Source organism: Theropithecus gelada, chromosome 7b (assembly GCF_003255815.1).
Source record: "Theropithecus gelada isolate Dixy chromosome 7b, Tgel_1.0, whole genome shotgun sequence".
Taxonomy (NCBI): Eukaryota; Metazoa; Chordata; class Mammalia; order Primates; family Cercopithecidae; genus Theropithecus; species Theropithecus gelada.
Window position 1 is genome coordinate 4,957,578 of NC_037675.1, and position 26,464 is coordinate 4,984,041.

General features: G+C 48.2%; 1 protein-coding gene across 4 annotated transcripts in view; it reads right to left on the minus strand.

The window, feature by feature from the left end:
* The window catches only part of SEMA4B (semaphorin 4B), a 43,519-nt gene extending 29,371 nt beyond the window's left edge, over window positions 1-14,148 (minus strand). For 2 of the 4 annotated variants that reach the window (XM_025391761.1, XM_025391764.1), the window contains exon 1: window positions 13,987-14,148. The gene's annotated coding sequence lies outside the window, so the exon portion shown is untranslated. Of the gene's footprint in view, window positions 1-6,976; window positions 7,076-13,986 lie in introns of those variants that run through there. The other 2 variants (XM_025391759.1, XM_025391760.1) reach the window with 2 other exon arrangements.
* Between the last annotated feature and the right edge of the window lie 12,316 nt (window positions 14,149-26,464).

Below are 26,464 nucleotides of genomic sequence, written 5' to 3' on the forward strand. Positions count from 1 at the left end.
TCTTCACCCCCAGCCAAAATCAGCCTCCTCAGAGCATCTCTTTTCCTCTCCTCCCCACTTCCAGGGTCTGCCACATCTGCTCCCACAACAGGAATGCTGTCAAGAGGGTGGGCACAGCACCCACATGGTCCCAGGTCTCCTTTCTTATAGCTAAGCTTCCTCATGCTCCATGATTTCTGTACCTCCATCACCCTTCTGTGGACATGGTGCAGGCTAGCAGCATCCCTTTTAAAGGGGCTCCCAGCACTGGACACATAATTCCACATGGAATGTGGACAGCAGCAAGCACCCACAGTGCTACTATTTGCCCAGGTTTGGATGCTTTACTCTAAATGGGGTCAATCCACCTACAAACAGTGATACCCAAACTCCTATCTGCAGCCTAGTCCAGCCCTGCTCAGCCAAATGGCCTCAACTTTTTTTTTTTTTTTTTTTTTTTGAGACAGAGTCTTGCTCTGTCGCCCAGGCTGGCGTGCAATGGTGCAGTCTCCACTCACTGCAACCTCTGCCTCCTGGGTTCAAGCGATTCTCCTGTCTCAGCCTCCTAAGTAGCTGCGATTACTGGTTTATGCCACCACGCCCAGCTAATTTTTTGTATTTTCAGTAGAGACAGGGTTTCACAATGTTGGCCAGGCTGGTCTTGAACTCCTGACCTCGGGATCCGCCTGCCTTGGCCTCCCAAAATGCTGGGATTTCAGGCGTGAGCCACCACACCTGACCCGGCCTCAAGATTTCTACTTGGCTGTCTAAAAAGCATCTCACCCCAACATGTCCCAAACTAAGCTCCTGATCTCTCCCCCTTCTCATGTGCTCCACCTACAGCCTTCCCCATCTCATTTAATGGCAATTCCACCTTTAAGTTGCTCAGGCCAAAACCCTCAGCTCCTCTCATTCTCTCACTCCTCACATCCAATCCATTAGCAAATCTATAATCTGACCACTTCCCCGCTCCTTAGGGCCCAGGCACCACCCTCTTTCTCGGGGTTACTGGAAGGGCCTCCTAACTGTTCTCCCCGTTTCCTCCTTGGTTCCCCTACAATCTATTCTTAGCACAGCAGCTGGAGTGAGTCTTTAAAACACAAGCCAGGCCAGGCATGGTGGCTCATGCCTGTAATCCCAGCACTTTGGCAGGCCGAGGCGGGCAGATCACTTGAGGTCAGGAGTTCAAGACCATCCTGGCCAACATGGTGAAACCCCATCTCTACTAAGAACACAAAAATTAGCTGGGCATGGTGGTGTGTGCCTGTAATCCCAGCTACTCGGGAGGCTGAGGCAGGAGAATTGCTTGAACTGGGACCTGGGAGGCGGAGGTTGCAGTGAGCCGAGATTGTGCCACTGCACTCCAGCCTGGGCTACAGAGCGAGACTCCATCTCAAATAAAACAAAACAAAACAAGCCAGGTCAGGGCTTTCCTCTGCTCAAAATCCTCCAAGAGTTTCCCCATCTCATTCAGAATGACTTTACTTGCAATGGTCTGCAAAGCCCTCCATGTCATCCTCACCACCAGTACCACTGCATCCTCTACTACTTTTCCCCTCATTCATCCACACCAGGTACATGTATAGTAGCCTGAACACAGCAGGGCCTTTGATCTGGCTGCTCCCTCACCTGGCACACTCTCCCCCTAGATAACCACAGGACTGAGTCCCTTGCTTCCTTTTGCTCATTTATCACCTTGAAGAATCTGAACTTCCTCCTAATATGCCCCTTATCTCCTTAAAAATACCTTGAGATATTTTTTCAGCGCACTCATCACTGAATAACATACGATATATTATGGTTTTTCTTTATTGTCTGACATCCCATCTCCCCCAGAATGCTGACTGGGAGGGCAGAGATTTTTGCTTATTTGGTTTGTTAAGTAATGTTATCTGAAGCCTCTAGAATAGTGCTTGGCACATGGTAAGTAGGACTTCAATAAGTATTGGCTGAATGAATGAATGAATGCAACTAGTGTCACAAAATACTGCTGACTCATGGCAGCTGACAACCAGAACTATTTTTTTATATCAACTTTGGTCCAATAAAGAGTTTTACCAGCCGGGCGCGGTGGCTCACGTCTGTAATCCCAGCACTCTGGGAGCCAAGGCGGGTGGATCACTAGGTCAGGAGATCGAGACCATGGTGAAACCCCGTCTCTACTAAAAATACAAAAAAAAAATTAGCCGGGCGCGGTGGCGGGTGCCTATAGTCCCAGCTACTCAGGAGGCTGAGGCAGGAGAATGGCATGAACCTGGGAGGCGGAGCTTGCAGTAAGCCGAGATCGCGCCACTGCACTCCAGCCTGGGCAACAGAGCAAGACTCTCTCTCAGAAAATAAATAAATAATAGGTTCTGGCTCAGATGTCATCCCACTGAAGTCATGTTGAAAACTGATTGTATTATCATACATTGGCTTCCCCTCCCAGTTTGGAGTGATCTGTAAACATGATAACCATTCCTTATGCCTTTATTCAAGCTATTGATAAAAATATTGGGTGAGCAGGGCTGGGAGTGGTGGCTAACACCTGTAATCCCAGCACTTTGGGAGGCCGAGGCGGGCGGATCACGAGGTCAGGAGATCGAGACCATTCTGGCTAACACGGTGAAACCCCGTCTCTATTAAAAATACAAAAAAATTAGCCAGGCGTGATGGTGGGCGCCTGTAGTCCCAGCTACTCAAGAGGCTGAGGCAGGAGAATCTCTTGAACTCGAGAGGCGGAGGTTGCAGTGAGCCGAGATCATGCTACTGCACTTCAGCCTGACTGACAGTGAGACTGTCTCAAAAAATTTTTTAAAAAATGTAGAAGAAATGGTGATGGAATTAGAAAATCTAAATTCAAATAAGAATCATCAGTGGATGGGAAATCATTGGGTGGAAGATTGTTAGGAAACTATATGTTAACAAAGTGTCCCACAGATGACTTACTAATTACCAAAGGGAACATTTATCTCTAAGGGAGAGATCTCGTGGCCACATTCTTAACCAAGCAGACAAAAGTAGCAGCACAGTAATGGGACTGTTTGACGTAATTTACTTTCTGATATGATGCAATAAGAAGTACAAAACAGGCTGGGCCCAGCAGCTCACGCCTGGAATCCTAGCACTTTGGGATGCCGAGGCGGGCAGATTGCCTGAGCTCAGGGGTTCGGGACCAACCTGGGCAATACAGCAAAACTCTGTCTCTACAAAAATTAGCCAGGTATGGTGGCGCATGCCTGTAGTCCCAGCTACTTCAGAGGGTGAGGCAGGAGGACTGCTTGAACCTGGGAGGTCAAGGCTGCCGTGAGCTGAGATCACGCCACTGCTCTCCAGCCTGGGTGACAAAGTGAGACCCTATCTCAAAAAAAGAAAAAAAAGAAAAAAAAAAAAAACAAGTACAAAACATCATCAATTTTTGCAGCATTCTTGTCAAAGGTGTGTTATAACCCAGATCTAATAATGAAGACACAATCAGACACATCCAGCATGAGTAGTATTCTACGAGACAACTAGCCTGGACTCTTCAGAAAGGGCAATCTAGTGAGAGGCAAAACAGACAGGGGTGGGGCTGTTTTAGGTTAAGGGACTGAAAAGACATAATAATCAAATGCAGCGAGGCGAGGTGGCTGACACCTGTAATCCCAGCACTTCGGGAGACCAAGGCAGGTGGATCGCTTGAGCCCAGAAGTTCAAGACCATCCTGGGCAACATGGTGAAACTGGTCTCTACAAAAAATACAAAATTACTCAGGCATGGTGGTGTGCACCTGTTGTCCCAGCTACTTGAAAGGTTGAGGTGGGAGAACACCTAAGCCCAGGAGGTCAAAGCTGCAGGGAGCCATGATGGTGCTGCTGCACTCCAGCCTAAGGGACAGAATGAGACCCTGTCTAAAAAAATAAACAAAATCAATAGCAATGTGTGAACCTTAATTGAATGTTGAAAAAGAAAAAAAAAAAAAAAAAAGCCATGGAGCAATTGGGGAAATTTTAATATGGACTGTGTATTAGATGATATTACGGCATTCTTCATCTTTTTAGGTATGATAATGGTATTTCTCAGATGTGATTAAGTCCTGGTCTTTCAGAAACACCTGCTGAAGCTTTACAGGTGAAATGTCATGATGTCTACAATTTACTTTCAAATGATTCAGCAAAAACAAATGTGCATATATATGTATGTGCGTGTACTAGAAAGAAAGAACATGAATGTGACTGGCAAAAACTGGTCAATATAGGTGAAGAGTTATTAGGTGTTTTTGTATCAATCTTTCCATTTAAACATTTGAGTGATTAAAAAAAAAAAATGGGTGACAGCCAGGCACAGTGGCTCACGCCTATAATCCCAGCACTTTGGGAGGCTGAAAATAAGTAAACAAATAAATAAATGGGTGAGACAGAGTCACAAACAGAGTCCAATGGCACACCACTAGAGACCTCCATCAAGGTTAAAACAGATCAGTATCTTTTTTTTTTTTTTTTTGAGATGGTGTTTCTCTCTTGTTGCCCAGGCTGGAGTGCAATGGCATGATATCAGTTCACTGCAACCTCTGCCTCATGGGTTCAAGCGATTCTCCTGCCTCAGCCTCCCAAGTAGCTGGGATTACAGGCATGCCCCACCACACCCAGCTAATTTTGTATTTTTAGTAGAGACGAGGTTTCACCATGTTGGTCACAGCTGGTCTAGAACTTTTGACCTCAGGTGATCCACCTGCCTTGGCCTCCCAAAGTACTAGGATTACAGGTGTGAGCCACCACACCTGGCCTGATCAATATCTTTTATAGGCCAAACAACTAGCTATGTGTCCTCCTAACTGCACTGTTCAGTCCACATTTCTCCATATTATCCATAAGACTATTGTGGTCCGAAAGCAGTGGCTCATGCCTGTGATCCCAGCACTTTAGGAGGCTGAGATGGGCAGATCACCTGAGGTCAGGAGACCGAGACCAGCCTGGCCAACATGGTGAAACCCCGTCTCTACTAAAAATACAAACATTAGCCGGGCGTGGTGGTGAGCACCTGTAATCGCAGCTACTTGGGAGGCTGAGGCAGGAGAATCGCTTGAACCTGGGAGGCAGAGGTTGTAGTGAGCCAAGATCCTGCCACTGCACTCCAGCCTGGGCACAAGAGGGAAACTCCATCCCCCCTCAACACCCGCCAAAGAAAAGAGAATATTATGAACAAAATTGCAAGAAATCTTGTCAAAGTCAAGGTGCTAGCTACAACATTTCCTTCTTCTACCTTCTGTCTATTGCACTTACCTAGAACAGCACCTGATATGTGGCCACATGCTCAATCACTATTTGTTGAGTGCCTGAATCTCCATATCAAGCAGATCCTAAAGTGGCAGCAGGGCTGCTTTGCCCTGGTGTCTTGGCAACACATAAGTTGTGTGACTGCTGTGCTCATCTCAGAGGAGAGGAGACAGGGGCTGATGCGGCCTCACTAAGCGGATAATTATATCCTGCTCAAATGCTTCCAGTATGTCTTATGTCAACTGGGCAGCAAGCCCTTTGAAGGCAGTGACAGGACTTCCGTCTTCCAAACCCCCGCTGCCTTGCATGGCACTCTAGTAGGAACTCCACAGGGCTGACAAAATGAGGATCCCAACTGTCAGCCTGGAGAAGAGCCCTCAAATCCACGCCCTCAGTGCGGCAGCCTTGGTCTTCGCGGGCTCCCCTTTCTTCCGTTAGTGTGCTGATGTGTTCTCCCCAGACTAGAAACCACAGGAGGACACTGACAGCGAAAAATCTCCTGTGAGCTGACTTCCTGCGAGCGGGAGCGGTTCCCAAGCCAACGATGTGTCTCCTGTTCCCCTTTGCCACTCTTGGATGTTGGCGAGTCTTTCTCGGCCAGAATGCCAGCGTTTATAAAGAGCTCAGGAGGCAGCTTGGAAAGGGAGTACCAAAATAAGAGACGAAGAGAAAAGCACTGCTTCCTCCGTGCCCCGGCCAGCAATATGAAGTCATCATCAAGGCTAGCCCCTTCTTCATACACGCTCTGGCACCTCCTCCCCATGGACCTTCCTCCTTTTTCTCTCTCTCGTACACACAGACATACACACATAAGGACAGAAGCACAAGAATGAGAGATAAACTGTGCATAGGAATCCATTATAAAGAGGCCCAAACGAGGCCAGGCGTGGTGGCTCACACCTGTAATCTCAGCACTATGGGAGGCCGAGGCGGGAGGATCACAAGGTCAGGCGTTCGAGATCAGCCTGGCCAACATGGCAAAACCCCATCTCTACTAAAAATACAAAAATTAGCCAGGCGTGGTGGCATGAGGCTGTAATCCCTGCTACTCGGGAGACTGAGGCGGGAGAATTGCTTGAACCCAGGAGGCGGAGGCTGCAGTGAGCTGAGATCGTGCCACTGCACTCCAGCCTCGGTGACGAGAGCAAGACTCTGTCTAAAAAAAAAAAAAAAAAAAAAAAAAAAGCTACAAGGGAAAGAAAATAAAGGGAAGCATGGCTAACAGTATAAAGCAAATGAACACATATCCTTGCTGCTTCTCTACCCTGCCCAGTACAAAGGGAACAGACGCAGGGCAAGTGCCAGCAGTGTCCAGGCTACATTTGGCCTCCCCAGTGATCAATACCCATTAATCATCCATGGGTACAGCCTCTGCCTAGCTGCATGCAGGCCATGTCCTTGGACACGGATGGCCCCTGCCAGGTGGCTCCTGGCCAGGACTGCCTGCTCTAATTCCCACCCAGGGGAACCTAGATATCTGGCTTCCACAGTTCTACTCTGGGAGTCATTACTTTGTTGGCTGACTGTGGGGGAGGGGCCTCCTGCCAAGCCCAGTGGAGCTTGAACCCAAAGGTCCTACCCGCCCCCTCCTGGGGTAGCACTCAAGCTCCTCCCCATTCTCGGGTGCAGGCTGGGAATGGGGAGGAGCTTGGCAGGCTGCCCAGCAAGGCCTCGCAGACATACATGGGCTGCAGCCCAGCTCTCCAGGCCTTGGCCCCCCACCACCATCCCCTTGTAGCCCTGAGCCTTCCTCTTATGCCAACTTGCAGCTGCAGCTCTCCACCCTGCCCTGGCTGGGCACACTGCTGGTGTCTTCTCCCCAGGGGCTGGGCAACAGCTCAGCTGCAGCATCAATACATGTTGAAGAGGAAGCGACACCAGCTGGCACACCCTGTGTATACTTTCAAATCAGCCAATGGCTGCCAAGTCCTCAGGGCTGGGAGCTTCCTTGGGCCAGCGCCTTCTGCAGCAGAGGGCATCCACCCCGGGTCAGCACTTATACTGCCTTCAAAACTCAATGGCAGCTTTTACCCAGGGTCTGGCAACAAATGTAAATAAATGGCTTCATCTCCGTTCCCCAAACCATTTTCCCCGCTACTGGCCTCTTGTTTTTCTTGCTCCTGGAAGTGGTAGAATCTAGTGGTTAAGCATACAGGTTCTTTTGTCAGAAGAATTCAGTACCTTCTGTATTTTGTGGACTTTTAGCAAGCCACACAATCACTCTGAACCTCAGCTTCTTCATCTAAGATGGAGTGCTATGAGCAGCACTTCATGGGTGGCTGGAGAGAGTACATATAAAGCCACGGGCAGCACTGGCATGTAGTGAATGCTCAATGAACAAGGCCATGCCTGCTATGTTATTGGTTCACTTCCCCATCTGAAAGTTGCCCCATGGTGTCAACAACTCTGAAATATCTTAGGTGCCCATCTCTGAGGACCCCCTTCTGGGTACTCCCTTAAGTTCAGCCACCTCCTGAAAAGCTGGTGCTGAGGCTGCAACTCTCATGGGCAGAAAGAACCAGCCTGCCCAGCCCAAGTCCCAGGTGCGCCCGCTGTGGTGAGGAGCCCGACACCCAGCACCACCTCCACTGGGGCCTGTTGGGGCTTGAGCTGGCCACTCCCTGGGAGGAGATCCCCCCGCCCCACAGGGCTGTGGGGCAATCAGCAGGGCTCAACCTGTCCCTGCCCTGACAGGGTAGAACATGAAGTTGCCATTGTCACTCCTCTGCTCCCCGATACGAGTTCAGGAGCTGCTGTCTGCCTCTGCCTTTGCACCCACTCGCCTGTCCAGGGGAGACTAGACTGGCAACATAGGAAGACCCAGTCTCTACAAAAAATAAATTAAAAATTAGCCAGGTCTGGTGGTGTGCTCCTGTGGTACCAGCTACTTGGAAGGCTGAGGTGTAAGGATCACTTGAGCCTCAGAGGTAGAGGCTGCAATGAGTCATGATGACACCTCCAGCTTCGGAGACAGAGCAAGACACTGACATACACACACACACACAGAGCAAGACACTGACACACACACAGAGCAACACACACACACACACACACACACACACACATATACATATCCTGGTTCCAAAGATCCCATGAAGTCAGGAATCTACCTCCCCATTTGCTATGGAGTTATTCCCTCTAAAATCCCAGTCTGAGCCCCAGACCCCTGGCTATTACCCTGTGAGGGGAAAAAAGAACAGGACAGGGCCCTCCCTCCACCTCAGGAAACCAACCTTCCTTCCCAAAGGCCCAAGGCTCTCCCCTCTGCCTCTTCCTTCCCAGGGAGGAGGAGCTCTCTGACCCTGGAGTTTCCCCATCACCTCAGGTCACCTGGTGGCTGCCACTGTTACTCCCAGAGTCTTGCTCTTGGTTCTGATGCTGATCCCAGAGAGTGGGCAGGAACAGGTATGCCTAGGAGGGTGGTGGAGATGCACAGACGAGTTGCCACGGATTTCCTAAGGCTCTGCAGGCTGTACTCTCACCCTGCTTTGCCAGGGTGGAGGTTCTGAGGAATGCACTACCTGTGGCAGTGTGCCCACTTGCCACCCTAAAGCAGTGGTATTAGGAGACAACATGCACAGAAAGCTGATGTGAGTGTGGCACCAAAGATCCGTGCCTGGACAGGAATCTCACACGGCAGCCACCCTGCAGCACCATTTATGCACTGTGAATGAGGGTCTGGCTGGTGGGCACCACACCAGGGACTCTGGAGCCCACAAGGTTCTGAGTGAGCCCAGCTTGGCCCTAGCAGGAGAGTAGGCTCTAAGGGGACCCACCCATGGGGCCACAAGGGCTTATCTCTAGCCGTCTCATCTTTCGGTTTCCACAAACTCCTTGAAAGACAGCTGACCCTGCTTGCTCCTCCCAGCCACCTCTTCTATGAATGCTGCCTGAGTTCTTGCACTACAGCCTGTGAGCAGTGCAGCAGAGCAGGGAGCCCCTTCACCACAAGGGTGGGCTTCAGGGAGCTCTGAACCCCAAGAATGAGATGCCATTTCAGGAGAGAGGGAATCAGAGCTTTCATTTAATTTCAAAAGCTCTTTGCTACCAGCCCCCACTCCCCCCCGAAAAAAGTGAAGAACCATTTCTCTAAGGTGTGTTAGTCTGCAGACACTGGGAACTTTCAAAATTAGCCTTTGTCAGAAAAAAAAAAAAATTATACCTCAGTTTGCAATAGTTATATAACCTTGACATGAAATATTTGGCAAATTCTTTCCACCTACATCAAAATTGTCATTTATATAGCTAATTAATATTAATTGAGCACCTACTATAAGTGAGGACTGTGCCAAACTTTTACATTCAATCAGTTAGTTAATTCTCACAACAGGGTGAGATATGAGTTATTATTGTATTCCCATTTCAGAAGTGAGAAATTGGGGCACAGAGAGGTTCCAGGACTTACTAAGGTCACACAAGTGATAAGTCAGGACTAGGACCACAACCCAGATCTGCTGACTCCAGAACCCATATGGATATTCAACCTATAGTCAGAATTTCAACCACATTTTGTCTCAAGTTATAGCCATCCACCTCTTCTGATAATATAAGCCAATGTCTGTCCTTCCTTCTTTCCTTCCCTCCCTCCTTCCTACCTTTGCTTCCTTCCTTCATTCCTCTCCTCTCCCTTCCTTCCCTTTTCTTCCTTCCCTTGCTCACTTCCTCCTTTACCTTCCTTCCCCCTCCCTTCCTTCTTTCATTCATGCAACACATATTTCCTGTGCACTTGCTGCCTTCTAAGCATTGCTCAAGGTTAAGGAAACTGACAAGGCTGCTGCCTTCACAGAGCTTAGTTTATCAGGATCCTTTAAACTGTTCTTTCAGAGAATAACCATTCTGATCTACATTTTATGTATTTATTTATTTATTTTGAGACGGAGTAAATTGTTCTGTTGCCCAGGCTGGAGTGCAGTGATGCGATCTCAGCTCACTGCAGCCTCCACCTCCCGGGTTCCAGCAATTCTCCTGCTTCAGCCTCCTGGGTAGCTGGGATTACGGGCACATGCCACCACGCCTGGCTAATTTTTGTATTTTTAGTAGAGACAGGGTTTTACCATGTTGGCCAGGCTGGTCTTGAACCCCTGACCTCAGGTGATCCACCCGCCTTGACCTCCCAAAATGCTAGGATTACAGGCATGAGCCACCTCGGCTGGCCTATTTTATGTTATGTTATGTTATGTTATGTTATGTTATGTTATGTTATGTTATGTTATGTTATTTTTGAGACAGTGTCTCACTCTGTTGCCCAAGCTGGAATGCAGTAGCAGGATGATGGCTCACTGCAGCCTCAACCTCCCTTGGCTCACCTTCTACCTTAGCGCCCCGGATAGCTGACACTACAGCCGTGGGCCACCATGCTCGGCTAATTTTTGTATTTTTTTGTACAGACCAAGTTTCACCATGTTGCCCAGGCTGGTCTTGAACTACTTCTGGACTCAAGTGATCCACCCACCTTGGCCTCCCAAAGTGCTGGGATTACAGGTATGAGCCACCATGCCTGGCCCACGTTTCTTTTTTTGTTTTTTTTTTTGAGATGGAGTCTCATTCTGTCGCCCAGGCTGGAGTGCAATGGCATGATCTCAGCTCACTGCAACCTCCGCCTTCCAGGTTCAAGTGATTCTCTTGCCTCAGCCTCCTGAGTAGCTGGGATTACAGGCATGCACCACCATGTCCAGCTAATTAGTAGAGACAAGATTTCACCATGTTGATCAGGCTGGTCTCGATCTCCTGACCTTGTGATCTGCCTGCCTCGGCCTCCCAAAGTGCTAGGATTGCAGGCGTGGTCCACTGCACCCGGCCCCCACATTTCTTTAGACACTTTCACTCCCTTATCCTTTGTTTCCAACAAAGGTAGTGGCCAGGGCCAATTTGGCAGAGTTCTAGAAGTGCTCCCAGGCTGCACAGGCTAGAATCCTGCTGTTTTCAACTAATTTCCACAGTTGCTCCTGTGAGTTCCCTCTGCACTCTGCTCATATTCCTATTAGGACCTCATTATGCTGCAGTGAACTACTCATTTACACATCACATCCCTCTCTTCCCTTCTCTTCTACAAGCTCCTTGAATGCAGGGACAAGGCCTGCCTAACTCAGGTTTTTCATCTCCAGCCCCAGGACAGAATATGGAAATAGCAGGTACCCAGCAAATGTTTTCTGCTCTAGCTGACTGTCCCAAATCGTTTCCAAAGGATCCATTCAAGTTTTCCTTCCTGGATCTTTTCCCCCACTTTTCTGTTATCCCTTTCAAAGGAAACAGCACCACACTGATAGAGGCAGGACTAGAGTCCCACTTCCCTGCTTTAGGGAAGCTAAACAGTTTTCTTGCTTAGCTCCAGGCTCACCAGCTTTGCTGGCATCAGAAGAGATGGTATTTTGGAGAGTGGCTGAATGCTTGGCTCCTAGGGACTTATATTGGAACATCCTGTCCAATGTAGTCAGATACTACATTAAAGCAGGAGCCTCAAGGCACAAGACCCACGAAGCAGGAAGAGAGACTCAGCTCTCCCCAAGGCACAAGTCTCCATTTCCCATCTTTAGTTCAACTGTGGCCAATGTCCCCAATCCTTATTTAATTTAATTTTTAATTTTAATTTAATTTAATTTTTTTTGTTTGTTTGTTTTTTGAGATGGAGTTTTACTCTTGTTGCCCAGGCTGGAATGCAATCGCAATCTCAGCTGGCTCATGGCAACCTCCGCCTCCCAGGTTCAAGCGATTCTCCTGCCTCAGCCTCCCAAGTAGCTGCGATTACAGGCATGTGTCACCACACCCAGCTAATTTTGTATTTTTAGTAGGGATGGGGTTTCTCCATGTTGGTCAGGCTGGTCTCGAACTCCTGACCTCAGGTGATCCACCTGCCGTGGCCTCCCAAAGTGCTGGGATTACAGGCATGAGCCACCACGCCCAGCCTTATTTTATTTATTTATTTATTAAAACAGAGTCTTGCTCTGTCACCCAGACCGGAGTGCAGTGGCACAATCTCAGCTCACTGCAACCCCCACCTCCCAGGTTCAAGCCATTCTCCTGCCTCAGCCTCCTGAGTAGCTGGAATTACAGGCACACGCCACCACACCCGGCTAATTTTTGTATTTTTACTAGAGACGAGGTTTTATCATGTTGACCTGGCTTGTTTCAAACTCCTGAGCTCAGGTGATCCACCCACCTCGACCTCCAAAAGTGCTGGGATTACAGGTGTGAGCCACCATGCCCGGCCAATGTCCCCATATTTAGATTGCCTGTCACCAACAGTTTGAGCCCCGGGTGCAAGGAGACATATCCCAGATTTTCCTGAGCTTCAGAAAGCATAATCTCCAAAAAGGCCAGGCGTGGTGGCTTAAGCCTATAAACCAGGCACTTTGGGAGGCCAAAGTGGGCGGATCACCTGAGCTCAGGATTTGGAGACCAGCTTAGCCAACATGGTGAAACCCTGTCTCTTTTAAAAATACAAAAATTAGCTGGGCATGGTGGTGCATGCCTGTAGTTCCAGCTACTTGGGAGGCTGAGGCAGGAGAATCACTTGAGCCGGGGAGGTGGAGGCTGCAGTGAGCCAAGATCCCGCCACTGCACTCCAATCTGGGGGATAGAGCAAGACTATGTCTCAAAAAAAAAAAAAAAAAGTATAATCACCAAAAGAAATGGCCATGACCTGAGTTCAAATCCTGACCTTCCCACTAACTCATTGTCATCTTGGGAAGCGATTTAATCTCTCTGGGTTCAGTTTTCCTTATGAAAATGAGGAGGGATGGGCCAAGGTGATTGCTAAATCTTTTCCAGTTCTAAGGCATTGTGGGAAAAAAACTTTTTAAAACTTTGTATGCTTCCCACACAAAATTTTAAGGCATTTCAACCTTTAGAAGAATTGTTTTTTTTTTTTTTTTTTTTTTTTTTTTTTTTTGAGACGGAGTCTCGCTCTGTCACCCAGGCTGGAGTGCAGTGGCCGGATCTCAGCTCACTGCAAGCTCCACCTCCCGGGTATACGCCATTCTCCTGCCTCAGCCTCCCGAGTAGCTGGGACTACAGGCGCCCGCCACCTCGCCCGGCTAAGTTTTTGTATTTTTAGTAGAGACGGGGTTTCACTGTGTTAGCCAGGATGGTCTCGATCTCCTGACCTCGTGATCCGCCCGTCTCGGCCTCCCAAAGTGCTGGGATTACAGGCTTGAGCCACCGCGCCCGGCCAGAAGAATTGTTTAACTCAAATAACATACTCATATTACAGGTGAGGAAATGTGGGCAGAGGTTTGATGACCGTCCCGAGGTGACCCAGGGCTCCTGCGCCTTTTTGCTAGACCAGAGTAACTCCCGAGTAGCCACAACAGCAGCTTCATGCCCAGAACCCCAACCTCCTTCTTCTAGCCTTGTATCTACCACCTTGGTGCTCAGTGACAAGAAAGAAGCCATGACAAAGGGCCTAACTCGGAGGTCATACCCACTACCATTCCGTAGGGGCCCAGGCCTTTTCCGAATTCCAAATGACTTCCCCCCAGGGCCAGGTCCCGGATTTAGGAGTAGGGGTGGTGCACTGGCGCGATGTGAACGCTGCTCAAAGGCCCCCGGTGGCCATGGGAACATGGGCCCAGCCTCCTGCGCTGCCATGGTAACAGGCTCCCCCGGCGGCGGGCGCCAGTGCCCATCAGAGCGTGCAGGTGGCGCCCTCTGGGGAGAGGGGCCGGGCGGGAGGTGCGGGTGCAGGGGTGGGGGCGGCGGCTGCGCGGCGGTTTCCGCCTGGTCCGCCACCTCCCGGGCCGCGGCTCCCACCTCGCCGGGCACCCCCCGCGCCTACCTGGAGTGAGTCACGGCCAGCGCACGGTCATCGCCCCCCGCGGGGTCTCTCTTCCCACAGTGTCCACTGACTCGTCCCCCTTGCCAGGCCAGCCCAGCGCCGTCCCTGGGGACCCAGAGTCTCGGGCGCACAGAATCGGTCCGGCGCGGCGTCCCAGGAAATGCTGGGTCCCCGCCAAGCCCCGCCCCGCCCCGCCAGTGTTTACGGGAATTGTCCGCAGGGCGCCTCCGGGACTTCCCTGATGCGGGTCGTGCCCCCCGCCCCACCACCGCCACCAGCCCCGGCCCCCGGCCATTTGCAGCAACGCTGGACTCGATGCCACGACCACCCTGGCCTGTCGGGTCCCCCTCGCCACGACCGCTTGTCGGCCCAGGTTAGCCGTGGAGCCCAAGGGACTGTGCGGTCCTTCACCTTGGGAGACTCGGCCTCGCTGGACCTGGGCCACAGGGGGCGGCCTCACTAGCTGGAGTCTGGGCTGGCCCAGGTTGAAATCCTAGATCCACTCTCACCTAACTGGCTGTGTTACCTAGGACGAGTTCCTTAACCTCTCTGAGCCTTGAGTTTTTCATCTGTAAAGTGGGCATCAGAACACTAGAGACCTCACAAGGTTTTGGTGGGAAATGCAATGGTGGAGGCACACACCTGCACATGGTCGGCTCTCAAGAATGGTAGTATTGTTTACAGAAGGAGGCAAGTGAGAGGAGGGCAGAGCCACACTCTGTGAAACCACACGTCTCCACCCGAGATAAATGCTGCTCACTGCTCCCTTACCATGCAGTGGGCGGGCGTGCTCAGAGAGTAAATCGAAACGGAGATCCGCAGGAGGGGTGAAAGATAGGGTTATAAATATCCCGCATTTATCAAGTGACCTTGGCTCCTCCCTCTCCAGCTCTTGCGTCCTGGTGCTCCTATCTTCCAGGAAAGCAACAGCAGCTTTCTGGGCGGTTACTGAAACAACCAGTTCTGGACTTGTAAGTGGCTGAGCTGGCCTGCGCCGGCTGGTCAAGGGACTGCAGAAACCAGAGGCCAAGTGGCAGCCCGTTCCAAGGCCGGGCGGGCCTGGCCTAAGTGTACATTGTCCTTCTGCAGCCTTTCCTCTCCGGGAATTGCTGACTAGCTCCTCCAGAAAAAGAAAAAAGTGATTACTTTTGTTACCTCTCTATAAAAGTAAACACATATTTAGTACAAGAAAGTTAGACAACAGAAAAACACAATTAAAAATAATATCACTCATAATTTCATTTTACCTACACATCAGCATCAGCCGTTCATTTTTTTTTTTTCCCGAGAGTCTTGCTCTGTCACCCAGGCTGGACTGCAGTGGCTCTATCTCAGCTCACTGCAACCTCTGCCTCTTGGGTTCAAGCAATTCTCCTGCCTCAGCCTCCCAAGTAGCTGGGATTACAGGCGTCTGCCACCACGCCCGGCTAATTTTTGTATTTTTAATAGAGACGGGGTTTCACAATATTGGCCAGGCTGGTCTCGAACTCCTGACCTCGTGATCCGTCTGCCTCGGCCTCCCAAAGTGCTGGGATTACAGGTGTGAGTCACCACATCCGGCCGGCAGCGTTAATATTTTTAAAAACTTTTTAAAAATTGAGATTAATTTGCATGTAGTAAACTGCACAAGTCTTAGGTGTACTGGTGTTAATATTTTGGTGAATATCTTCCTGTTTGTTTCCTATGCATAAGTATACACTTACATCTTTTAGAAAAAAGATGATTCAGTACATACTTTTTTCTAACTTTTACTTAAGACAGCATTATTTTACGTTTTTCTTTCTTTTTTTTTTTTTTTTTTTTTTGAGATAGAGTCTTGCTCTTATTGCACAGGCTAGAGTGCAGTGGTGCGATTTCCGCTCACTGTAACCTCTGCCTCCCAGATTCAAGCGATTCTCCTGCCTCAGTCTCTCAAGTAGGTGGGATTACAGGTACCGACCACCACACCCAGATAATTTTTGTATTTTTAGTAGGGATGGAGTTTCACCATGTTGGCCAGGCTGGTCTCGAACTTCTGACCTCAAGTGATCTGCCTGCCTTGGCCTCCCAAAGTGCTGGGATTACAGATGTGAGCCATAGCACCCAGCCTATATCACATTTTTCTATAACATTAAAAATTCTTGCTCATGCCTGTAATCTCAGCTCTTTAGGAGGCCGAGGTGGGTTGATCACAAGGTCAGGAGTTCGAGACCAACTTGGACCAACTCCGTCTCTACTAAAAATACATGGGGTATTTAGTAGAGATGGGGTGAAGCCCCGTCTCTACTAAAAATACAAAAATTAGCCGGGCATGGTGGTGCCCGCCTGTAATCCCAGCTACTCAGGAGACTGAAGCAGGAGAATCGCTTGAACCCGGGAAGCAGAGGTTACGGTGAGCTGAGATCACACCACTGCACTCCAGCCTGGGCAACAGAGTGAGACTCCGTCTCAAAATAAACAAACAAACAAACAAACAAATAAAAGAATTCTTGCATACTTTCATTTTTATGTATTCTATCACACGAATGTAGCATACATTTTTAATCAAGTGGATATTTAAGTTGTTTCTAATTGTTTATTATCTTAAGTAATGTTGAGATAAGCATCCTTGTCAATAAATGTTTATGCACTTCCTGAATTATTTCCTTTTGCCCTTTATATTCTTCCTTCCTCCTTATAGTCATCCAATTAGTAGCAATATGTACTGTGTTTATAACTAAGGCCGTGAACTTGTGCAAACGACTTTTAAAATCCTCTCAATCCTCTTATTAGCTCTGCCTTTCAAACAGTGCTGGGATGGGGACACTCCTTGCTAAGGATATGGAAAGCACAGCTAAATTAGAGGTCTTGCCTAAGGTCACCCAGCCCCTGCAAGCTGTGCCTTGCAAGAGGCTATGTTAAAAATCAGCACTTCTTTCTCCATAACACCCTCTAGAAAAACATATTAAAATTATTAAAAACAGATTTAATAAAAATTAAAATCAGCACTTCCAATTTTCCAGCACACAGAGCACCTTGGGCGCATCACTGCTCAGAAGAGCACCTGGAAACTAGGACTCCCCCGTGGGGCCTCAGAGCTCCGCAGGGATTTGGCTACTGGTCCCCAGACCAGAAGAGTACTTTCCACTGCCTACTCCGGCGCCTTCTCCCTCCTCCCTTTTCCTGATCCTTCTCCTCCTCCAACTTCCTCCAGTCTTCTGTTGAATAAAGGGAAAAATCTTTAATGTTGTTGAAATAAAGCCCTGTCTTTAATGTTATTGATCCCCCCTTCTCCCATCTCCTCCCCCGACCCCCAATACACATACCCTTTCCTCTCTGCAGGACCTCAGGTGCAGAGACGTTTGAGTTAATACCTTTTCGGTTCACAGCACATTATTATCATTTGTCTGCACAGGGACCCTTGATTAATGTAGCTGTTTGTTTCCTTTTATCGTCATTCCTCCTCCCGCTCCCTCTCCCGATAGAAAACCATTAAGGTGTTTAATATACATGTTATTGTTCTTACATGTTCTTTAAAATGTGTAATTTTAGAATTAGATACATGTTTTTGTTAACTTTTTTTTTTTTGAAACGGAGTCTGGCTCTGTCGTCAGACTGGGGTGCAGAGGCATGATCTTGGCTCACTGCAACCTCCGCCCCCTGGGTTCAAACGATTCTCCTGCCTCAGCCTCTCAAGTAGCTGGTACTACAGGGACCCGCCACCTTGTCTGGCTAATTTTTCTTGTATTTTTAGTAGAGACGGCGTTTCACCATGTTGGCCAGGATGGTCTTGATCTCCTGACATTGTGATCTGCCCGCCTTGGCTTCCCAATGTGCTGGGATTACAGGCCTGAGCCACCACTCCTGGCCTGTTAACTTTTTAATTTTGAAACAATTATAGATTCACAGGAAGTTGCAAAAATAGTACATAGTGTCCCATGAACACTTAACCAGCTTTCCCCAGTGATGAACTTATATAACTGTAGCAGAATAGCAAAATCGAGAAATTGACATTGGTCAATGCTGTAAATAGACTGCAGACCTTATCGTTCAGTGTTTGCATGCACTTATTTGTGCATGCACGTATATATGTGTGTATAGTTTTACGTAATTTGAATCCATGAATGCATTTGTGTACCAACCACCACCATCAAGAACTGTTCCATCCCTGTGGGGTAATCCTTCATGGTACCTCTTTATAGTCACACTCCTGTCACTGTTCCCTCACAACCATTAATCTCTTCTCCATCTGTATAGTTTTGTTATTTCAAGAATGTTATGTAAATATAGTGCATAATCTTTTGAGATTGGGTTTTTCCTTTCTCTCTTAAAAAATTTTTTTAAGACAATGTCTCAGGCCGGGCGCGGTGGCTCAAGCCTGTAATCCCAGCACTTTGGGAGGCCGAGACGGGCGGATCACGAGGTCAGGAGATCGAGACCATCCTGGCTAACACAGTGAAACCCCGTCTCTACTAAAAATATAAGAAAATTGGCCGGGCGCGGTGGCTCAAGCCTGTAATCCCAGCACTTTGGGAGGCTGAGACGGGCGGATCACAAGGTCAGGAGATCGAGACCATCCTGGCTAACATGGTGAAACCCCGTCTCTACTAAAAATACAAAAAACTAGCCGGGCGAGGTGGCGGGCGCCTGTAGTCCCAGCTACTCGGGAGGCTGAGGCAGGAGAATGGCGTGAACCCAGGAGGCGGAGCTTGCAGTGAGCCGAGATCGCGCCACTGCACTCCAGCCTGGGGCACAGAGCAAGACTCCGTCTCAAAAAAAAAAAAAAAAAAAAAAAAAGACAATGTCTCTCTCTGTCATTCAGCCTAGAGTGCAGAGATTGGCCTTTTTCGATAATCACAATGCCTTTGAGATATATCCAAGTCATTGTGTGTATCAATAGTTCTTTCCTTTTTATTACTGAGTAGTATCCCATGGAATGCATGTACTAGAGTTTAACTGTTACTTTTTTTTTTTGTACAGATGGGAGTCTCACTATGTTGCCTACGCTGGTCTTCAACTCCTGGGCTTAAGCAGTCCTCCCACCTCAGTCTCCCAAAGTACTGGGATTACGGGCATAAGCCACCACATTCAGCTCAAGTTCATCCACCCATTGAATTGAAGGCTATTTGAGTTGTTTCCAGTTTTGGGCTATTACAAATAAAGCTACTCTAAACATTTGTGTACAGGTTTTTATACAAATGTGAGTTTTCATTTCTCTGAGATATATGTCCTCAGAATGCCGTTGCTGTGTCTTATGGTAAGTGCATATTTAGTCTTATAAATTGCCATGATGTTTTGCAGAATGGCTGTACCATTTACATTTCCACCAGGAATGTGGAGAGAGATCCATTTTCTCCACACTCTTGCCAGCATTTCCTGTTATCACTGTTTTTTATTTTAGCTGATCTTATAGGTACATAGTAATATCTCATTGTGATTTTTTTATTGTTTTTTGTTTGTTTGTTTGTTTTGTTTTGTTTTTGAGAGGGAGTTTCGCTCTTATTGCCCAGACTGGAGTGCAATGGTGCAATCTTGGTTCACTGCAACTACCACCTCCCGGGTTCAAGCGATTCTCCTGCCTCAGCCTCCCCAGTAGCTGGGATTTCAGGCATGTGCCACCACACCCAGCTACTTTTGTATTAATAGTAGAGACGGTTTCACCATGTTGGCTACAGCTGGTCTCAAACTCCCGACCTCAGGTGATCTACCCACACTGGCCTCCCAAAGTGCTGGGATTACAGGCGTGAGCCTGCCTCGTTGACTCATTGACTTTTTTCTCTACATTACTGTTTACAAGAAATGCAGTTATTTTACGTGTTTAGACACAACAAAACAGTGCTCTTTAACACATGCAAGTACAATGGCTATAGGTGCAAATACATTTTGCAGTAATACGCAAAGTCTAAATCTGAAGCCCTTTCTGAATTGGGAACCTAGGTAAATGGGCCCTCCTTGGTACCTAACAGGCTTCATCCACTTCCAAGCTACTCCCTGCAAGCCCCCCACTGCCCTGTCCCCTCCTAGCCATCTTCCCACCAAAGTAATGGTTCTCTACCCTGGCTGTGCATTGGAATTGCTTGGAGGAGCTGGTCAATTCTGCACATCATTTCAATCAGATTATCTGGGGGTGAATCCAGGCATCAGTCTGTTTGTTTGTTTGTTTGTTTGACAGAGTTTCACTCCGTCACCCAGGCTGGAGTGCAATGGCACAATCTTGGCTCACTGCAACCTCTACCTCCTGGGTTCAAGTGATTCTCCTGCCTCAGCCTCCCGAGTAGCTGGGACTACAGGCGTGTGCCACCATGCCCAGCTAATTTTTGTATTTTTAGTAGAGACAGGGTTTCACCATGTTGACCAGGCTGGCCTCGATCTCCTGACCTCAGGTAATCTGCCCGCCTTGACCCCCAAAGTGATGGAATTACAGGCATGAGCCACCGCGCCCAACCAACATCAATATTTATTTATTTGATTTTTTGAGATGGATTCTGGCACTATTGCCCAGGCTGGAATGCAGTGCTGCAATCTCGGCTCACTGCAGCTTCTGCCTCCTGGGTTCAAGTGATATTCATGCCTCAGCCTCCAGAATAACTGAGATGACCGGTGCCCACCAACATGCCCAGCTAATTTTTGTATTTTTTATAGAGACGGGGTTTCATCACGTTAGCTAGGCTGGTGTCGAACTTCTGACCTCAAGTGATCCCCCTGCTTCAGTCTCCTAAAGTGCTGGAATTATGGGCATGAGCCACTGCACCCAGTCAAACACTTGTAAATTTTTTAATTCTGTAGGTGATTCTAACCAGTAGCAGAGGTTGGGGGTTGGGAAGCTGGTCCTACAGAAACTGCCCCTCCTCCTATCTACCCTTCCACTGTAGTTTGTCTCCCACTCCTTCCCTCTCAACTGGTTTACTTCTAAAGACATTTTTTTTTTTTTTAAGATGGAGTCTCGCTCTGTCACCCAGGCTGTAGTGCAGTGGCACCCCCATCTCAGCTCACTGCAACCTCCGCCTCCCAGATTCAAAGGCCTAAAGACTTTTCAACATCATCAAGTCTCTCCCACTTACGGAAAAAAAAAAAATTGCAAATACTCACAAATATTCCTTGACTTTCACATCCTGCTCCAAACTCCTTCCCACCCCAGGGTTCTTAGCTAGACTGCTCTCCTCTGATGGGAGGCCAAAGTGGGTGATCACCTGAGGTCGGGAGTTTGAGACCAGCCTGGCCAACACAGTGAAACCCCGTCTCTACTAAAATACAAAAATTAGCCGGGTGTGGTGGCGAGCGCCTGTAATCCCAGCTACTCGGGAAACTGAAGTAGGAGAATCACTTGAACCCCGGAGGCAGAGGTTGCAGTGAGCTGAGATAGTGCCACTGCACTCCAGCCTGGGCACCAAGAGTGAGATTCTGTCTCAAAAAAATAAAAATAAAAAATAAAAAAATAAAAATAAAAAGCACGTTTAGAAACTGTAGGTCTGGGGTGGGGCTGAAGATTCTTCATTTTAACACATTTCAATATGAGGGCGATGCTGTGCACTATGAGGGCGATGCTGTGCACTATCTTCAAGCAGTAAAGATTTAAGTCTCTGTTCAAAAGGCTTCTTGGGAAAGCATCCCCGACTTTCCTACATTAAGGTCTCCTTCATAGCACTTAAGGCTTTTTTGACATTTGTGCTCGTGCTCCCAGTTTACTCCTCCATAAAATGGGAATTCTGGCCGGGCACGGTGGCTCACGTCTGTAATCCTAGCACTTTGGGAGGCCGAGGCAGACAGATTGCCTGAGCTTAGGAGTTCAAGACCAGCCTGGGCAACAGGGTGAAACCCCGTCTCTACTAAGATACAAAAAATTAGCTGGGCGTGGCAGCGTGTGCCTGTAGACCTAGCTACTTGGGAGGCTGAGGCAGGAGAATTGCTTGAACCAGGGAGGTGGAGGTTGCCGTGAGCCAAGATCGCACCACTGCACTACAGCCTGGGTGACAGAGTGAGACTCTGTCCCCCCCAAAAAAAAAAGGCATTCCACGAAGGCATGGGACATGTCTGTCTAAGATTGCTCACTGTCATGTCACCAGTGTCTCACATAGCGTCTGGCACATAGGAGGTGCGCTAAAACATTTGCAGGATAAAGTACATTGCTCACTACGGCAGAGAAGTAGTCCCTGATCTAGTGGGCCAAACTCATGTCCTCAGTAGAGCCTCTGCTCAGGGCAGAGGGAGCTGCCTCCTTTCAGACCCTCCCCTTCCTCCAGGACCTCCATCTCACCCACCCCCTCCCCCTCACTCCCCCAGCAGCTGCAGCCTCCAGTCCCAGAAACAGGGGATCAGAAAAAATTGCACAGGAGGTCTCTGGGCTCAATGTCTCTTCCCTGCTCCCAGGCATGATCTACCTCCCCAGCCAACAAAACAGGACAAACAGGCCGGGCACGGTGGCTCTCGCTTGTAATCCCAGCACTTTGGGAGGCCGAGGTGGGCAGATCACGAGGTTTTGGAGATTGAGACCATCCTGATCAACATGGTGATACTCCGTCTCTACTAAAAATACAGAAATTAACTGGGCATGGTGGCGCGTGCCTGTAGTCCCAGCTACTCAGGAGGCTGAGGCAGGAGAATCGCTTGAACTTGGGAGGTTGCAGTGAGCCGAGATTAAGCCACGGCATTCAAGCATGGCGACAGAGCGAGACCCTGTCCCAAAACCAACCAACCAACCAACCAAACAAACAAAAAAGACAAACAAACCTTTCTAGTTCCCTGGAAATTGACCTCTTCTTTTTATTGTTAAGGGTTTTGTAGGAAGGGTTAAACCGTTTACAGAAAGTGAGAAGCCTCCCTCCAGCCCTCCCTGACAATTCTTGAGATGCTCTGCAAAAGGTCAGATGTTTCCAGAAACTCAACAGACAGCCAGTGTCTGTTTAAATGGAAAGACAACAAGTTCCCGGCAGCCAGCCAGCTTTCATGGGCAGTTCTTGCCTGGTTCTGCAGGCACCCAGCCAGATGCCCAACCATAGAGCACCCCCACCCTCACCCTCTTTGTGGCCATGGAGCAGGCTGGAGTTATCCGAACGCAGCCTGAAATCCCGCAGGCCAGGGAATTATCGGCCCCATCCGATAAATGGGGCACATACACCAACTGTTCTGGAATGCAGACGTGCCAGGAGTGATGGGGGAGGGGAAAAACTTCCTGCGGACACTGAATATTTCAGCTGGAAGGGACTGTATCCTGATCCTGTTGTTTTAGAGAGGAGGCTCAGAAAAGGGTACCTCTGGTGTAGTTGAGAAAATACTTAACCAGAATCAGGAAACCTGGGTTAAAAATCCAGCCCTGGGGCCAGGCACGGTGGCTCACACCTATAATCCCAGCACTTTGGGGGGCCGAGAAGGGCGGATCACCTGAAGTCAGGAGTACAAGGCCAGCCTGGCCAACATGGTGAAACACTGTCTTTACTAAAAATACAAAAATTAGCGGGGCATGGTGACGGGCACCTGTAATCCCAGCTGCTTGGGAGGCTGAGGCAGGAGAATCACTTGAATCCGGGAAGTGGAGGTTTCAGTGAGCCGAGATCACGCCACTGCACTCCAGCCTGGGCGACAGAATGAGACTCCATCTCAAAAAAACAAAACAAGTCTGGGCGCGGTGGCTCATGCCTGAATCCCAGCACTTTGGGAGGCCGAGGTGGGTGAATCACCTGAGGTCAGGAGTTTGAGACCAGTCTGGCCAACATGGTGAAACTCTTGTCTCTACTTAAAAAAAAAAAAAAAAAGCCGGGTATGGTGGCCGGCGCCTGTAATCCCAGCTACTTGGGAGGCTGAGTCAGGAGAATCGCTTGAACCCGCGAGGCGGAGGTTGCTGTGAGCCGAGATCGCGCCATTGCACTCCAGCCTGGGGGACAAGAGCAAGACTTCGTCTCAAAAAAAAAAAAAAAAAAAAAAGGAGAAAGAAAAAAAAAAAATCCAGCTCTGGCACTAAGAACTCTGGGATCTTGAACACAGCATGGGTCCTCTCTGCACATCAGTTATCTATCTGTAAAAAGTGGATGCAAATACCTCCCCGCCAGGTGAGGTCACACGCAGCACAAAACAAGGCCTCCTGATCCCAGCCTCAAGCCCAGTCGCCTCTGCCCACAGATTACCTTGAGCATCGATATTATAGAAAATAAGAAGTGGCTGAAGCTGGGCGTGGTGGCTCACACCAGTAATCCCAACACCTTGGGAGGGCAAAAGGGAGGATGGTTTAAGTCCAGGAGTCCAAGAGCAGCCTGGGCAACATCTCTACAAAAAAATTAAAAAATTAGCTGGGCATGGTGGCACGTCCCAGCTACTCAGGAGGCTGAGGTGGGGGGATGGCTTGAGCCTTCGAGGTTGAGGTGGCAGTTTACCACTACCGCCATTGCACCACTGCAACTCCAGCCTGGGCAACAAAGCAAGACCCTGTCTCAAAAAAATAAAAGTGGCTGAAGACATATTTAAACAATCTTTGTCTTTTATTACTTAATCATGTTCTTTGTAGAAAAATTAGAAAATTCTGACAAGGAATGGTGGCTCAGGCCTGTGGTCCTGACACTTTGGGAGGCTGAGATGGATGGACCATTTGATCCCAGGAGTTCAAGACCAGCCTGGGTGACATGGTGAAACTCTTTTTCTACAAAAAATTACAAAAATTAGCTGGGCGTGGTGACGCACACCTGTAGTCCCAGCTATTCAGGAGGCTAAGGTGAGAGTATCATCCGAGCCCAGAGAGGTTGAGGGTGCAGTGAGCTGTCATTGGAGCACTGCACTCCAGCCTGGGTGACAGAGTGAGACCCCATCTCAAAAAAAAAAAAAAAAAAAATTAAAAAAAGAAAAGAAAATTCTGATAAGCACATAGAGAAATAAATTTATGTTCCCATCCCCTAGAGTTAATAACTGCTAAAATTCTGGTGTTGATCCTTTCGTAGTTTCAAGGTGTGTATTTATAAACTTTTTTTGAAAATGGATCATAGGATACATGTGCTTTTACATTCCTGTTGCTCTTATTTACTTATTCCTTTTTTGCCTAACCCTGCCATGAACTAGCTCTTTTTGGTTCTATTTAACATTTCAATGGATAATTTACATCCATAATGTCTACCTGTAGTTAGATAGATAAGTAAAGCTTTCTATAGTTTGTCTAATCTCCTCTAGCTAGATATTTAGGTTTTCAATATTTACATTATTATGAGCAAGATAAACCCATCTTTATTCACTTCTTTTATTTTCTTAGAATAAATTATGCTCTGTGGACTGCTGGATCAAAGGATCTGTGTATGTGTATGTGTGTGTATGTACAGGTCTCATTCTGTCACTCAGAATGAGTGCAGTGGCGCGATCTCTACTCACTGCAACTTCTGCCTCCTGGGTTCAAGCAATCGTCCCACCTCACCCTCCCGAGTAGATGGTAATGCAGTCGCTTGCCACCCTGCCAGGCTAATTTTTGTATTTTTTGTAGAGATGGGATTTCATCATGTTGCCCACTTTGGTCTCGAATTCCTGGGCTCCAGCGATCCTCCCACCTCGGCCTTCCGTAGTGCTGGGATTATAGGCGTGAGCCACAGCCCAGCCAATATGCACACATATATATTTTTTAATTTAAATTTTTGTCTTTTTTTTTACACATACATTTTTAAAGAGACAAAGTCTTGCTATGTTGCCCAGATAGACTCAAACTCTTAGGCTTAAGTGATCCTCCCACCTAAGTCTCCCAAATGGCTGGGACTACAAGTGGTGCCTGGCTTGGATCTCCATATTTTTTAAAGGCTTCTGATACGCTGTCAGACTGTTCTTGAGAAATGTTGTGAAAATTGTTATTTCTTAAAACAACATATTTCAACATATTTCTATATGAAGACTTGTCCTTTCTTCTTTCTTTGCTTCTTCTTTTTTTTTTTTTGAGAAAGGGTCTGGCTATGTTGTCCAGGCTGGAGTGCCATGGTGTGATCAAGGCTCATTGCTCACTGCAGCCTCAACTTCCTGGACTCAAGTGATCCTCCCACCTCAGCCTCCTGAGTAGCTGGGACTATAGGTGTGTGTCACCAGGTCTGGATAATTTATTTTATTTATTTAATTAGTTTATTTATTTTTCTTTCTGAAGATTCCAAAAGTATAATTTTTATTTTTTGTAGAGATGGGGGTCTTGCCACATGGCCCAGGTTGGTCTCCAATTCTTGCCCCAAAGTTATCCTCCCACCTTGGCCTCCCACAGTGCTGGGATTCCAGGTATAAGCCACTGTTCCTGGCCAGTCCTTCTTTACCTGGAAAGCTGCTCTCTTCAACATGACACTCAGCTTTGGGAAACCCGAGGGTGTAGGAAAGAGAGCCCAGATAAGGTACTGAACGGGTACTGGTCCATGGACAGAGAGCAGGGTTGAGCAGGGGTTTTTTTGTTTTGTTTTTATTTTTTGTACCTGACTCACTCCTCCATGTCCCCAGTCATTAAGACGCCATTAAGGCACTGTAGCTCACACCTTAATCCCAGCACTGGGAGGCCAAGGCAGGTGGATCACGAGGTCAGGAGATC